This window comes from Octopus bimaculoides, chromosome 5 (genome assembly GCF_046866305.1).
Source record: "Octopus bimaculoides isolate indiv1 chromosome 5, ASM4686630v1, whole genome shotgun sequence".
In the NCBI taxonomy this organism is placed as follows: Eukaryota; Metazoa; Mollusca; class Cephalopoda; order Octopoda; family Octopodidae; genus Octopus; species Octopus bimaculoides.
Genome location: NC_142932.1, coordinates 107,638,183 through 107,653,866, shown reverse-complemented (window position 1 = coordinate 107,653,866; position 15,684 = coordinate 107,638,183). Strand labels below are relative to the sequence as shown.

General features: G+C 35.1%; 1 protein-coding gene across 1 annotated transcript in view; it reads right to left on the bottom strand.

Annotated features, from left to right (window-relative positions):
- Nucleotides 1–15,671, bottom strand: part of LOC106883080 (uncharacterized) — a 439,153-nt gene extending 423,482 nt beyond the window's left edge. The window contains exon 1 of the mRNA XM_014933964.3: nucleotides 15,523–15,671. The gene's annotated coding sequence lies outside the window, so the exon portion shown is untranslated. The remainder of the gene's footprint in view (nucleotides 1–15,522) is intronic.
- Nucleotides 15,672–15,684: the final 13 nt, after the last annotated feature.

The window sequence follows — 15,684 nt, the reverse complement described above, 5'->3', positions numbered from 1 at the left end:
ACGTAAAAAGTACCCACTACACTCTCAGAGTGGTTGGTGTTAAGAGGGACATCCGGCTGTAGAAACATTGCCAGATCGGATTGGAGCCTGGTGCAGCCTACTGGCTCGCCAGTCCCCAGTCAAACCATCCAACCCATGCCAGCATGGAAAACAGGCGTTAAACGATAATGATGATAAATAAAAAGAACACTTTACAGAAAGAAAATTTAAGAAAACTGGTTGAAAACATCAAATGAATAAATTGCTATATTTGTCTGCATTAAATGCTTTTCCATGGACATTATAATTACATAAGTTCATTGTCTTTTGTTGTTTTAACATCTACTATTTCCATTCTTGCATAACTCACACAGAATTTGTTGAGGCAGATATTCTACCACCAGATGCCCTTCTTGTGACCAACTCACACTTGTTTTCCCATGGGCAGACATCTTTTCACAGAAGATTGGAAACAAAGTACACCACTTGCATAACAGTGATGCTTACATACAACTTTCACACAATGCCAAGGCAAAGAGACAGTAACACACACACACACACACATATATATGTTGGGCTTCTTTCAGTTTCTGACTATCAAATCTACTCACAAGGCTTTGGTGAGCCCGGAGCTTAAGAGACACTTACTTCAGGTGCCACACACTGAGACTGAATCTGAAACCAGGTAGTTGAGAAGCAAACTGTTTAACACAGCTTGTGTTTATAAGTCATTATATAAGATAATTACAATTTAACAAGATTACATAGCTATTTTGTACCTATATGCATATCTAAAAACATGGCTGTATATTTTGTACATTATATTTGCCATGTGACAGTGGCCAAATAACACAAGCAACTGAATTGCTGTGGTATTTCAGAAGAATTCCTCTTCATATAGCGATCTACAAAAATTCAGAATGCAGAACCTACCCATCTCCCCTTCAAGCCATACAAGTTCTGTAAGCTAATAAAGCATGAATTTTTATAATAATTTTGCTGTTTACAGCAATAACCTGTACCGCTGTATGGAACCTACCTATAAGTAGGGAACTGGGCCATTAATAAAATATATTGGTTACAGGCACAGTTGAAATACTGATAGGATGCAATACACTAACTAAACACACTTGTAAATTAATATACACTATGTTGGTTGGACAAATATTTCCCTCATAATTGAATTCCTAAAAGATTATAAAGAATTTAGAAGTGCTTAACAAGAAAAATCACAAATTTAATGCTTAATAAAAGTATATTTTGAATAAGTGCTAATTTAACAATGTCTGAAATAAGAGAATACTTTGGATAAAATTAAATAGCTCCATATAAACAAAGACTTTTAAATCAAATTACAAATAGACTGGGAAAACAAAAAATGTTAAGTACAAAAGTTTATTAATTTCTGGATATATCATGACATAATTCTAGTGTATTGTCTTGACAAGGATATTCTAAAGTGGTTTTGAATTGCCTTCCTCAGATGGACAGGAAATATGAGATTACTAATTATTTGGGAACAGGAATAGTGTTTTTCCCAAGGAATGAGATAGCTACAAGTGGAAGCCAAAACTAGAGAAGAATAAAAGTTCTGTTAAAAGGACAGAATTCTTTTTTTTCCTTTTTTTTTTTTTTGAGAACAAAATATGGTGCCAACTTCAAACAGAAAAAAAAGATGAATTTCTTAGATACCAAAACTGAAATATTGGCATATTTTCAACTAACTGATAGTTTTAACAAATTATCATTCTAAAAGTTAAAAGTTATTTGGGGAAGTGTTAGTGACTAAATTCAAGTTTTCTTATCTATTGCAGTTTAAATGATACAAAAACTGCAAATGTGTTTGTTTATCAGTGGAGTGATTATCTGAGTATGCAGCCACTTTCATTATACTTATTTAGCTAACTTCATCAAACATAGCAATAGTTTGTAGGTTACCAGGAACACTTCAGAGGAGGTGTGGCTAGTTATATCATCTGACTGCATCCATCTAAGCCTGCACTACAGACTCTAGGCATAACTTAGTTGTTTTTCAAAATAATAATGATTTTAGCATCTGCCTTAATTTCACTATTTTGATGGCAAGCAGTAATTATTGAGCATTTTCTATCTGAATAATGAGAAATGTGAATGAAAATAGCACAAGTATACTTGAGTGTTTATGTTCATTATTACACTTACAAATAGGAATAATAATATATCGGGTGGTTAGTTAAGTGTGATCAAAACAAAACTCGTTTACAAGATTTTCAATCAAAGTAACAGTAGAAAACCATATGAATAACAAATATGGCTCTGTGGTGATTAAAGAAGTGTAATTAGTGCAATAGTATCTAATCTCTTTTACTGAAAATGAATGAAAATGTATTAGACAGAAACTGTAAGAAACAGAAATATTTACACTTCAAAGAATTCTCTGGTTTTGGATACTAACTAGACGTTTTTGTTTTTGTTTTTTCTTGTATTCAAACTGTTGGGAAAGAAATTATATATTTTTAGCAGAATGGAATATGAGAAAAGGAAATGCAGACTAAAAGAAACTGCTTGATTTTGCAGGGTTGAAATGCAAAGTATGATGAAATAAAAACAACAAAATCTTCATTCCAAGACCAAGCTTAGATTAATAAAGAACAATTTCATCTAAACAATATGCTCCTAGAGAATAAGCTACACACTATCAGGGCCAGATTAAGACCCATCGAGGCCCTAAGCACTTAAAAGATTTTGGTGCCCCCATAAAAAATTACGTAATTCAAAATATAAACAATAACAATCTATAAAATGAATTTTTATTTTTCAAAACGAAACAAAACAGTAAGAGGGAAAATAACATTTATTTTTGTATACTTCTACTTTATTTATATTTGAAAAGTTTCCTCCTACTTTTTTGAGTTGCAAAGTCTTTGATCAGATCTTCAAAATTAATCTTAGGTAACACATCTGCATCTATACTTAATAGAGATAAAGGCATCCCGAATATCATTTTAGCAAGTTTAAAGTGATTTCTTTTGTGCCATAAACTATTTACCATTTCTGTGGTACCCCCTCCTTCTCTTGATGCCTGAAGCACATATTGTGCTTAATGGTTAATCCAGTGCTGCATACTATAACCAAATATAGTATGGCTTCGCATAAGTAAGTGGGAAAACATTGATCACCCAGGTTACCCAAGCAACCAGTTGATAAAAACTCCCATTAAAAGGTATTTAAAATATAAACACAAGCAAGAGTAATCAGCTGATTAAAATTTTTAGGCAATACAGATTGGAGCTCATATAGTTTCTAAAGATAACTAGTGAAGGTTGTTCATATGTTTTAGACTTATTAGACCACCTCAGCAGCACACATCTTATTCAGCTGCTAAGGCTAAGACTGATCAACACACATACATATGCATACATATATATATATAATATACATGCATGTACATATATAAATACATACATACATATATATATACATTATATATATATATATATATATACACACACACACACACACACACATGCACATTATATTATGTATATATCACCATTTAACATCCATGTCCCATACAGGCAGGGGTTGGATGATTTGACAGGAGCTGGCAAGGGAAAGGACTGCACCTGGCTCTGTCTGTTTTGGCATGGTTTTTATAGTTAGATGCCTTTCCCTAACACAAACCACTTTACAGAGTAAACTGGGTGCTTTTCACGCAGCACCAGCAAGGTCTGTGTGTGTGTGTGTGTACACATATCGATACACACATACATACATCTCATTGTGGAAATGACAAGGTTTCAGGAGTTGTGATGATTTGTTGTACTCAAGAAGACACATCAAACTAAGTAAAATCACTGTCATCCTTACATAGAGGCTTGTCCTTAACAGGTGCCAGTGCTGCATAAACACACCTTTGCTGGTAGCACATAAAAATACACCCAGAACACTCCGTAAAGTGGTTGGCGTTAGGAAGGGCATCCAGTTGTAGAAACCACGTCACAACAGACAATGAGTCTGGACAGCTTTCCAAATGGCCAGCTGCTGTCAAACTGTCCAATCCATGCCAACATGGAAAATGGACATTAAACAATGATGATATATACATGTATGTATACAATAATCTCTTGCCACATCACAGTTCACCTATCATGCACTTAGAACATCGTAGTTCAGCTGTTGTGCACTCAGTACATCACAGATTTTTCTGGCTAATGTATGTAAATTTATATTGTGGACTCCTCAGTATATTGCGGTTTTCTGCAGCCAATAAGTATTTATATTTTTTCAGGTTTTAATTATTTCTGTGGGAGGTTTTGGAACATAACACCTGCGATAGTCAAAGGATTACTATATATATAAACCAGTGGGATGGCATCATTCAAAAGCTACAACAATACAAGGAGGTGCATTGTGTCCAGCAGTATATAACAATATATAATAGCCTGGTTGACAGTGATTATATATATCAACCAAAGCAAAAGAAATCCTGATCTCCGTCTTAAGGAGAGTCACTCATACTGAGGATGAAAACAAAAATATAAATATAAATGTCCAATTTGTAGTCACCCATAATCTTAGTAACCACATCCTACATTCAGCCAAACGATACCTCCCAATTCTACATCAATCATCGAATTTCCAACAAATGATTTAAAAAACCACAAACCATCAAGAGCAAAAACAACCACCAAATTTCAAGAGACTCCTAATGTGAGATTGACATCAGAGAAAGAAATAATGCAAGTAACAAACTGTGGAGACACTCATTGAACAAGGAACAAGCAAAAGATTCAAGAATGGGAAGGAATTGAAAATGAATGCAAACATAAATTGCAAACAAAAAAATCTCATCTACTGCATCACATGTCCATACTGCAATGAAAATGACATTGGGAAAAAAACAGACAAAACTAACCAGCCGTGTAACTGTGTATAAACAGCAAATTAAAGATCAATCTCTTAGAAATCTTCCATGTAGTAAACATCTAGATATCTGTGCAAATGGAAAATTTAAAATATTTCCCTTTTACAAAATAAAATATGAATTAATCATCAACTATGAAAAGCAAAAGAGCACTTCATAAGAATTCTAAATCCAAAACTAAACCTGAAATAGTCAGCACTATTACTAAAAACAACTTCCTCTATACTTAGCTCAGAGCATTTGTTTGGTAAGTTGAACAATAAAAGCATTTACACACAATACACAAACTTCTAAAAAGGTTGGTGACATTCTATAAATTAAAAATGTTTAAATAGTTAACTTTTTAGCAAAATCTTTCTTCAATTATTGTGACTATCAAGTAGTTTTCACAAAAGCTTATATATATATATATATATATATATATATATATATATATATATATATACATACACACACACACACACACATTATTTAATAACAGTTTGACTTAGTTCCATGTAACTTTACGTTTCATAGACTTGTAGAATGAACCAAAGTCATCAGGCATCTAGAAGCAGAATAACAGGATACAAGACAAATTCAAGATGGCTTCTAGATGTTAGACCTCTATTGATCAACTCAGATCACATGGTGTTCTTAGTCTGGAAGTGACATCAATTATCTACGTTGTTCTTAGCCCAGCTGGATGGACAGTATGTAGCTGTCACGACTGTGTCTGGAAGCTGCAGTGTGGTTTTATTTGGCAACATCAGTTCGTTGCATTTGCTGCTGCACACACTATCTCCAGACGCCTCACAAATTAGGTTCATTTTACAAGCCAACAAAACCTTAAATTGCAAGGAGCTGAGTCAAACTTATTAAATAACATAACGCCTACAAATGTGTTGACTGCCACTTCCTTTTAGCTGTCCACTCACTTGTATATGTGTGTGTATATATTTTTTTTCTCCATGTTTTTCTCCGTATTCTTTCTGTTGAAGAGCGTAGCTCGAAACGTTAAAGACTTTCTCTATTCCCGAGTGTTAAACTAATACATCCTTTTGTTGTTTACACCACCTGTCCTCGTCTGTTGTTGTCTTTTTCGTAAATTCTCCCATATATATATATATATATATATATATATATATATATATATTCACACACATATATATAGACACATACACGCACACATATATATTAGACACATACGCATTATGTGTATGCGTGCATTGTTCCATTAATTGGTGGGATCAACAAAAGTACTCCATCCAGTGAGCAATAAATATAATTCGATATACACAGGACTACAAATTGAGCTATTATTGTAAGCATGAAATTTATAATAGCTCAATCTTAAACCTTGTGTATATTAAATTACACACACACATAAAGAGAGTGAGAGATGGAGTAGGGGTGAAAATACTTTTGGGGAATATTCTGCATTCCCAATACAAATACACTAGTATCTCTTATATGCAACATAGTGGGTTGAAAATCTATCAGCCAGCTGATTTTATCTCTTCTTGGTTCCTACTGGTCATTCATTCTCTCCCTCTCTTCTAAATGTGAATAACCATGCAGCTTCTCTACAAGAACCTGCTCCTCTCCACATTTTCCTCATACTTTAAACACTCGTCCCCTAGCATAAAGCTTATGCCCTCTCCCTTGGGATTTGTAGTCTTGCAAGCTGCATGAAACCTCAAGAGTACAGGTGCACAGTAGCACCCAGTACACACTTTAAAGTGGTTGGTGTTTAGGAAGTGCATCCAGTCATAAAAACCATACCAAAGCACACACTGGAGTACAATGCTCATCATGAATGCTTAAGATCCTGTCATACCATTCAATCCATCCCAGCATGGAGCATGGATGTTAAATGATGATGATCACTTAATACTGTCAGTTAAATAGGATGTTTGCTGATGAAGTCTAATGAGGACAAAATGTCTTACTTCACCAGTTGATTCTAAAGAGCAGCTCCATTCAAATCTGTATTGTCCATATAGGCACTAGCACAGCAAGGGGGCAGTAGGAGCGATACTTTTGGGTCTACTGTAAGCAATTTGTGTTTTTTCTGTGGGATCCAGGGGCAGCAAACGGAAGGGCTGCCCCGAGTAGAACACACTCTAGCTACGCTAATGCATATAGGCCAAAAAATTTCAATCAACTGATCTTAGAATAACTTCCCTTGCTTATTTCATTTAGATTTTTGACACATTAAGTTTTTGTCTACTTATATATTCACAGTTAATTGATCTTTTACAGTTCATTATATTACATTGAGACCCTATCAAATTTTATAATAAGATTGTGCAACAAAGATCAGATGTGTGGTCAACAAAATAAACATATGTTATATTTGTAGATGTATTGACTGTTCACATCAAAGGAGTTTTCTTAGAAAGTAGTGATGTAGCTAAAGAGAAGTATAGTGCTATTTCCATGATATATATATATATATATATATATATATATATATATATATATATATATATAAAATTGGTTAAGTAAATAATGCTTAAATCAGATTATTGAAATTAAGGCAGATGCTAAGATCAGTTATGTTGGAGAAAAAACAAAACATCTAAATTATGACTGGAGCCCGTAGTGCAGACATCAATGGATGCAGTTGGTGCATGTATGCCGCCACTCCTCTGAAGTGATCCTGGTCTATTTGTGAAAGTTAAGTGGGTGCTTTAAAACAAGAGTACCTAAATATTAGGAAATCACAACACTAATTAAAATAGATATACTAAAGAGAATATTCTTTGATGGTGTGACTGAAAAAAGTGAATTTTTAACAAATATAGATAGATTTAGGATATTTATAATATCCATAGGTCAGAGTGAAACTTCAGTGAATCTGATCAGATTTATAGTTTAGAGACTTTTATTTAAAAGAAATAGTTGCAGCTAGTCTTTAAGTAATTACTGTCTGTAGGGTATTCTATAGAAACAAGTATAGTTAATATATATTATGGATTGATTTGCAATATTGATTTTAGAATAATTGCCATAACAATGTAATGATTGGGGAGAAGGGGGTTAAGTAAGATAGGAACTGCTCATTTGTCTTTCCAATAACTATAGACATAAAGGCGATTGATACAAAGAGTTTGATATTTCTAAAGATGTTGGCAACACAGTATCTAACCACATACATTTTGATAGAACTGAAGCAAAACTACCTCCTCTCTTGATGAACAGATATAAAGTATATAACTGGCTTTAGAGAATAGTTAAGAATTTTTTCTGTAAATATCACTAGAAAGAAAGAGATAGAGAGATAGCGATAGAGAGATAGAGACAGAGAGATAGAGACAGAGAGATATAGATATAGAGAGATAGATGGATGGATAGATAGAAATAGATAGAGATAGATAGACAGAGATATAGAGAGATAGAGGGATAGACAGATAGAGAGATGTGTGTATGTATGTATATATATATATATATATATATATATATTCTTTTACTCTTTTACTTGTTTCAGTCATTTGACTGTGGCCATGCTGGAGCACCGCCTTTAGTCGAGCAAATCGACCCCAGGACTTATTCTTTGGAAGCCTAGTACTTATTCTATTGGTCTCTTTTGCCGAACCGCTAAGTTACGGGGACATAAACACACCAGCATCAGTTGACAAGCGATGTTGGGGGGACAAACACAGACATACAAATACATACACACATACATATATACGACCGGCTTCTTTCAGTTTCCGTCTACCAAATCCACTCACAAGGCTTTGGTCGGCCCGAGGCTATAGTAGAAGACATTTGCCCAAGATGCCACGCAGTGGGACTGAACCTGGGACCATGTGGTTGGTAAGCAAGCTACTTACCACACAGCCACTCCTACGCCTATAATCATTAATGATTTTTACTATACAATGTCTTGTTTACTACTTTTCAGTTGACTGTGGCAGCATAAACAACTCCCATTTTGAATTGTCCTTGACAGACTTCTTATCATTCCTCTATCAATTTCCTCATCTTCAAGTGACTAAAAGAGAATTTCCTTTCTTATTAATGCTCATAAGTTCAATTAAACTCAGTCTACCCTGAGAAAATGCATCCAGCATTTTATAAGTGTAGGTGTGGCTGTGTGGTTGAGAAGATTGCTTTCCAATCATGTGGTCTTGGGTTCAGTCCTACAGTAGCCTCAAGCTGAACAAAGCTTTGTGAGTGGATTTGACAGATGTAAACTGAAGGAAGTATATTGTATGTTATATATGTGTGGGTACTCTTCATCATCATCATCATCATCGTTTAACGTCCGCTTTCCATGCTAGCATGGGTTGGACGATTTGACTGAGGACTGGTGAAACCGGATGGCAACACCAGGCTCCAGTCTAATTTGGCAGAGTTTCTACAGCTGGATGCCCTTCCTAACGCCAACCACTCCGAGAGTGTAGTGGGTGCTTTTACGTGTCACCCGCATGAAAACGGCCACGCTCGAAATGGTGTCTTTTATGTGCCACCCGCACAAGCCAGTCCAGGGGCACTGGCAACGATCTCGCTCGAAAATCCTACGGGAGCCAGTCAGGCGGTACTGGCAACGGCCACACTCTTGTCTAGACATTTTGTGATAGTTGTAAATGAACATCATACAAGCAAGGTTGTTCATTTCTAGTTGTTTGTGAAAAACATATCTAGCTATGGGAAAATATTACTTTCCTTGGAAATAAGGTGAGAGCTGGAAATAGGAAAGGCTGCATGCTGTACAAAACCTGCCTTAAATTGTCTGACCCATGCAAGCATGGAAAGTGACATTAAATGATGATGACTGTAAGCTTTGTCTTCACTGTGCAGTCAATAATACTGTGATATGATTTTTAAAAAATAATCATTTTCCCAAAGAGAAAATAAGTGATTATCAATCAACAAAGTCTTCTCATTAGATTTTTTGCAAGTGTACACTTTGTAAATATTGCATTACAGAACAAATTGCAACTTCTTTAACTAACCTAAGTAACAGAGTACTGAAAATGTTACTACGCATTTTTGATATTTACCATTTAAACTGGCTACATGATAAATATTTTTTTAAATATCATCATCATTTCACCATCCACTTTTCCATGTACACATATCTGCTCAATATGTTGGGCAGATTTTCTACAGCCAAATGCCCTATGTATCACCAATCCATATCTGTTTCCAAGTAGGATAACATTTCCCCATAACCAGACATATTTTCAAAGATTGGAAATAAAGGACACTGCTTCTATGACAGTTACACACATTTCCAACTATCATCTGATGTCAAAGCAAGGAGGTGGTAACACACACTTTGTACACACAATAGGCTTCTTTCAGTTTCTGTCTACCAGATCCATTCACAAGGCTTTGGTCAGCTCGGAACTATAGTAGAAGACATTTACCCAAGGTGCCACACCATGGAACTGAACTGAAGCCATGTGGTTGGGAAGCAAATTCTTACCATACAACCATGTCTGCGCTTTTATTTATTCAAAAAACACTGCATGGTTTATACAAAAATATCTGATAATATAGACAAATGATTCTTTTAAAAATAATCAGCTCTAACTTCACACAGAATTACATAGCTGTAACAAGATGCCTACATCCTCTATTCTTGTAGATGCTTATTCTTAAATCTTCACATCAGTTTATCCCAAACAGCCTTCCTATTTCAGTCCTGTTACATATTTCTTTCTAATCACATTAGAAAAAAAATTACATGAATACAATTCTAGTTGTTTCTAAATATGTAAACAAAAATAAAATTGTTTTTTAAAAGTTTCATGAACTAGTTTAACATCCTCCTCCCTAAAATATGTTAAGGGGAAGGATATTTAATTGACAAAACTTGGTGAAGGGAAGTTAAAATAGCCACACGAGATGAAAGTATGAAACAAAATGTGACATTTTGCTAATGTAAAAATCAATATATATTAGAACCCATGATTGACGACATATTGCAACCTTAAGCCCAATTTATCTTAAATAGGATGGTTTGCAGTGAGGAATGTTTAATTACCATGATTTAGGAGTGGGGGGGGGGCATTTAAATAGCTACTCTAGCAAGAAAGGATGTTAAAGAGATCCAGTTTTATCTCCTGAACATTATGGAAACATAATGATTTACCAAATCAATTTGAAGACATTTATAGCTACAAATTCTTTACTTATAAGTAAGCTGAAATATGAATACTTCCTTTTCAGTGTTGATACTTTAAAAAATAGTATAATCAACTTACTTAGAAAAAAATACATTATATTTGCAGTTCTTTCCATTTATGCACATACATATGTTTGCATGCCTTCACAGCAGGGCCTCTTTCAATGGTACAAATATAAGCAGGTTTCTACTACAGATGTCATGAATTACTAGTTAATTTAAAGTACATTGTAGCTCTTTTCATTTATGTGCATCCATATATGTATGCATGCCATGACAGTAGGGCCTCTTTCAATGGTAACAAACATAGGCAAGTTTCTACAACAGATATCATGGATTGCCAGTTCACATAAAATTCATAGCAATATCCTTATAGATTCGTTATTGTAGTGGGAAGAAAGCACATGATTGCATTACATGAGAACTATAGCTTGTTTTCTCATCAATGTTTTGCTAGTACTTTCTAAATTAACCATGAAATAGTGCTAATGGTAAGTGTGTATGTATATATTTATGCTTATAAAAGTGTTTAAAGAGCTGAATTTGAGTTGGATATTATCATTGTTTTAACATCCACTTTCCCATGTTCCCATGGGTCAGATGGAATTTGTTGAGATGATTTTTTTTACAGCCAGATGCCCATTCTGTTACCATTTCTCACCTGTTTCTTGGCATATTAATATTCCCTGACAGCAAGACCAGTTTTCATGGAAAATTGGAAACAAAGGACACTGCTTACATGATGGTCAAACTTGTTTACAACTGTCAGCATCATATGCACACACACACACACACACTACATTTCTTACAGTTTCCATCAGCCAAATTCACTCACAAGACTTTGGTTGGCTCAGCACCATAGTAGAAGACACTTGCCCAAAGTGACAAGCATCGGGACTGAACCCAAAGCCATGTGATTGGGAAGCAAACTTCTAACCACACAGCTATGCCTGAACCAACCATATATATACTCTTTTACTTGTTTCAGTCATTTGACTGTAACCATGCTGGAGCACCGCCTTTAGTCGAGCAAATCGACCCCAGGACTTATTTTTTGTAAGCCTAGTACTTATTCTATTGGTCTCTTATGCCGAACCGCTAAGTTACGGGGATGTAAACACACCAACACCAGTTGTCAAGCGATGTTGGGGTGACAAATACAGACACACAAACATATACACACATACATATATGGCCGCAGCTCTAAGCTGAAACTATAAAAAAATTTTAAAAATATACGATGGGGTTCTTTCAGTTTCCATCTACCAAATCCACTTACAAGGCTTTGGTCGGCCCGAGGCTATAGAAGAAGACACTTGCCCAAGGTGCCACGCAGTGGGACTGAACCTGGAACTATGTGATTGGTAAGCAAGCTACTTACCACACAGCCACTTCTTCACCTATGTCAATTAACAATTGATATGTTTAATTATACAGTGAGAATATCACCATCATTTTAACATTCACTTTTCTCTACCTGCATGGGTCAGACAGTTCATTGAGGCAGATATTCAACAGCCCTTCCTGTCACCAAGCAAGGTAGCTACTCTCCTCGGCCACATTCTTGCAGAATACTGGAAAGGAAAATCCCCACTTGTATGATGATGATATTTACAAGGCTTCCATAGGTCCAAGGCAATGAAAAAAAAAGACTTGGGACTGGACCCAAAATCATGTGGTTGGGAAATGTTAACAACACAGTCATACCTGCATTTACCGAAATTTGTATACTACAGAAGTCTATAAGTACTAGAGTTTATACCACCTTGTTTGTTTTGTTTTATAATGATAGAAAGGAATTATAATTCTTTTGCTGCATCTTTTATTTTATGATTGTTCAGGAGTGAAGGGCTGCATTTATGACCTTTTATTCTTTCAAGGTCTTTGAGAATGCTAAGAGGAAATCATCCTCAAATAGGGAGACCTGGCCCAAATGTTAACAATGTAAATTCCACTAAAGGTACCTAAGGATCAGGTAGTCGTGTTAAAGCAGGTGACAGATTAAGTGCTATAAATTGAAATGAAAACTTAGAGTTTGGTCTTCTTAAAGGCAAGAAATTAAACTTTCAATAAATATTTAAATTACTTCCAGTATAGACTGACTTTGCTGGATTTAGTCTTGTTTATATGAAATTGCAATCTCCATGAGAGACTATCGTGTTAAATGTAACGCTCCCAGATGGTAATTTTAGCATTGCCCTATAGAGTGATGCAATCTTACAGGTTTATTTCATTTTGTCTTCAGGATTTCTTCTATGCATCTTCTGAAAAAAAACCAGCTTGTCAAGTCCTCATTAATGGGTGTTTTAGATATTTCCAGTCAGTGCGAAGGCCTGGCAGGCAGTGACAGGATTGAACAAATCAGTATACAAAACGTGGCGGTGGAGTCTATGATGGTCTCAGTGTAAGAATGTACGTTGTAAATAGGTGGTTAATAGACAAGTTGAAAAGTGTTAAAATATAACTGAGCACTAAGGTACACCTGGTTTGGTTTAATACATTTGAAGATCACTCCTTAAACACATATTGGTATGCTTCAACTTACTAGGCAGCTTTCAGTCCAGTTTGTAAGTAACAAGTGGTAACGGGGAAGTTTGGCATGGACAACCGGCTTTGGGAGAAGATACCTAAGCTTGGTCAAAGGTTTACCTGATGTCAAGGGCAACAACTTTGCTTTTGCCAAAATTTTCAAGGGCAAGACATCATATCATGGTGTAAAATGGAGAAGAGATGGTCCGTGGTGGATCTATCTCTTCAGAACCCATAATAGAGATCTTTGCGGTCTAAAATATGATTCAAAGTGGTATAAGAATTAGTTCGCACCGGTTGTGCCTAAAACCTTATGAATGACAGATGTAAAAGAAGCCGGTTGTTGGTAGGGTAAGAAGGTTGGCGTTTGTTGAAGACAAATTAAAGACGAATGCGTCCATATATTTGCCTCATTTGAAAATATTACCGAAAGAAGATAAAACATATTCTTCACAACAGACATATTCTTATACAGCGATTGATAAGAACACTATATCTAGCATCTATCGGAAAGTATTCCCTAATTAGCAAAATTATAGCATGATATTACAATAGTAAAGATTAATTACAGATTCCTGAAATTCTACCGGTAATGTTGCAGACTACGGTTGTTTCCCTCATTTGACAAAACTAAAATATCGGCTTTCCTACGCGTAATTAATGAAAAAAAAAAAATCTTCGCAATACTTGATCTTAGCACACAGAAAATAATACCTCAATACACATAGATATACAGATTAGTAGTCACAGCTGTATCTATGAAATGTATGTATGAATGAATGTATGTATGATATCTATGTTTTATTTATGTAGAGGCAGGCGCTTCTAAATTCTACGATAGCAGAAAATACAAAGAGAAAATTAGATTTCAAACATTACAGATAATTTCTTTCGATAAATAGAAGTAGACGGGTAAGAAAGAAAAATATGGAAAGCAAAAGAAAAAAAAACTCCTGATACTGAAGGACGGGATTTGGTTCAAAGATATACAAACCATTGAGTATCACCTGCCGATCGCAGAAAAAAAAATAATAATGCAACAAATTCTAATCATCCAAAACGTCTCTGAAGGCAGCAGCTTCATGTGTTTTATGTTGTGTGCAACGATGTTAAATGTTGACAGATTAGCAGCATATATCGTGGGTGGGAGACAGAAGAGAAACTAAAGTTAATCTTTTAGTCTTAGAAACAATATATATATATATGTTCGACTGACAGAACAACCAGCATCAGTAACGCTGCAGTAATCTATCTAGAATATACGATGGTAGCTGCAATAAAAATCGGTTAAATAGTTGGTCTACTGTGTAAATTACAAAAATGCTAAGTACCTAAGTATGTTCAAATAAGTCAATAAATATATGTATAAACAAACAAGTGTAAGGATTATTCGTGTGTGTGTGTGTGTGTGTGTGCACCAATGCATATGTAATGTATCGTAGATATTGTGTGTGCGATCTGATGAATATTGACGATTAGATTTCTTTTCTCCTCTTCTCCATCTTTTAGATAAGGGTATATTCATAGGAAAGCGCATATTGAATATCTACAAATTTATGTTGCTTATATCTTTTCAGAAATTTTCACAATTTCTCAACAGCCTTTTTTTTTTTTTTTAATATCATTTTAAATGTTACCATATCGACAAACAAGATAAGTATTTTGTACAGTAAAATGCGTCAATTTATCGCTGCAGATAATCGGGCATTGTCCGCAAGTTTGCTTTAAGTTTAATAAACCTTAATTTATTAACCATTTCATGAAGAAAGTACAAGAAAACTGTAGCTGCGTGTTTCATGTTGTATAGAAATAGCAGAAGATCTTCGGCAGCCAGTACTGGATGGCTTCCGAATGTTGTGCGTATGTGTAGTGTCAGACCAACACTGTCAGTCGAAAGAATGTACGCAAAACAAGAGACAAAAACCTCTCGCTTGATCATCTCAACTATTTTCAAGAAATGCAAGTAAAAAAATTCAAAACATACCTAAAATACACAGGGCTTAATCCAGGTGTGCTACACTACGTCTGTTACTAGGAGCCAGTGAGAAATGGTAAAATATCCGTCGATGAGCGGCAAACATCACATACATGGTCCGTGTGCCGATCGAAGACCAAAACAAAATTTGAGTAAATGGCTGGTAACAGT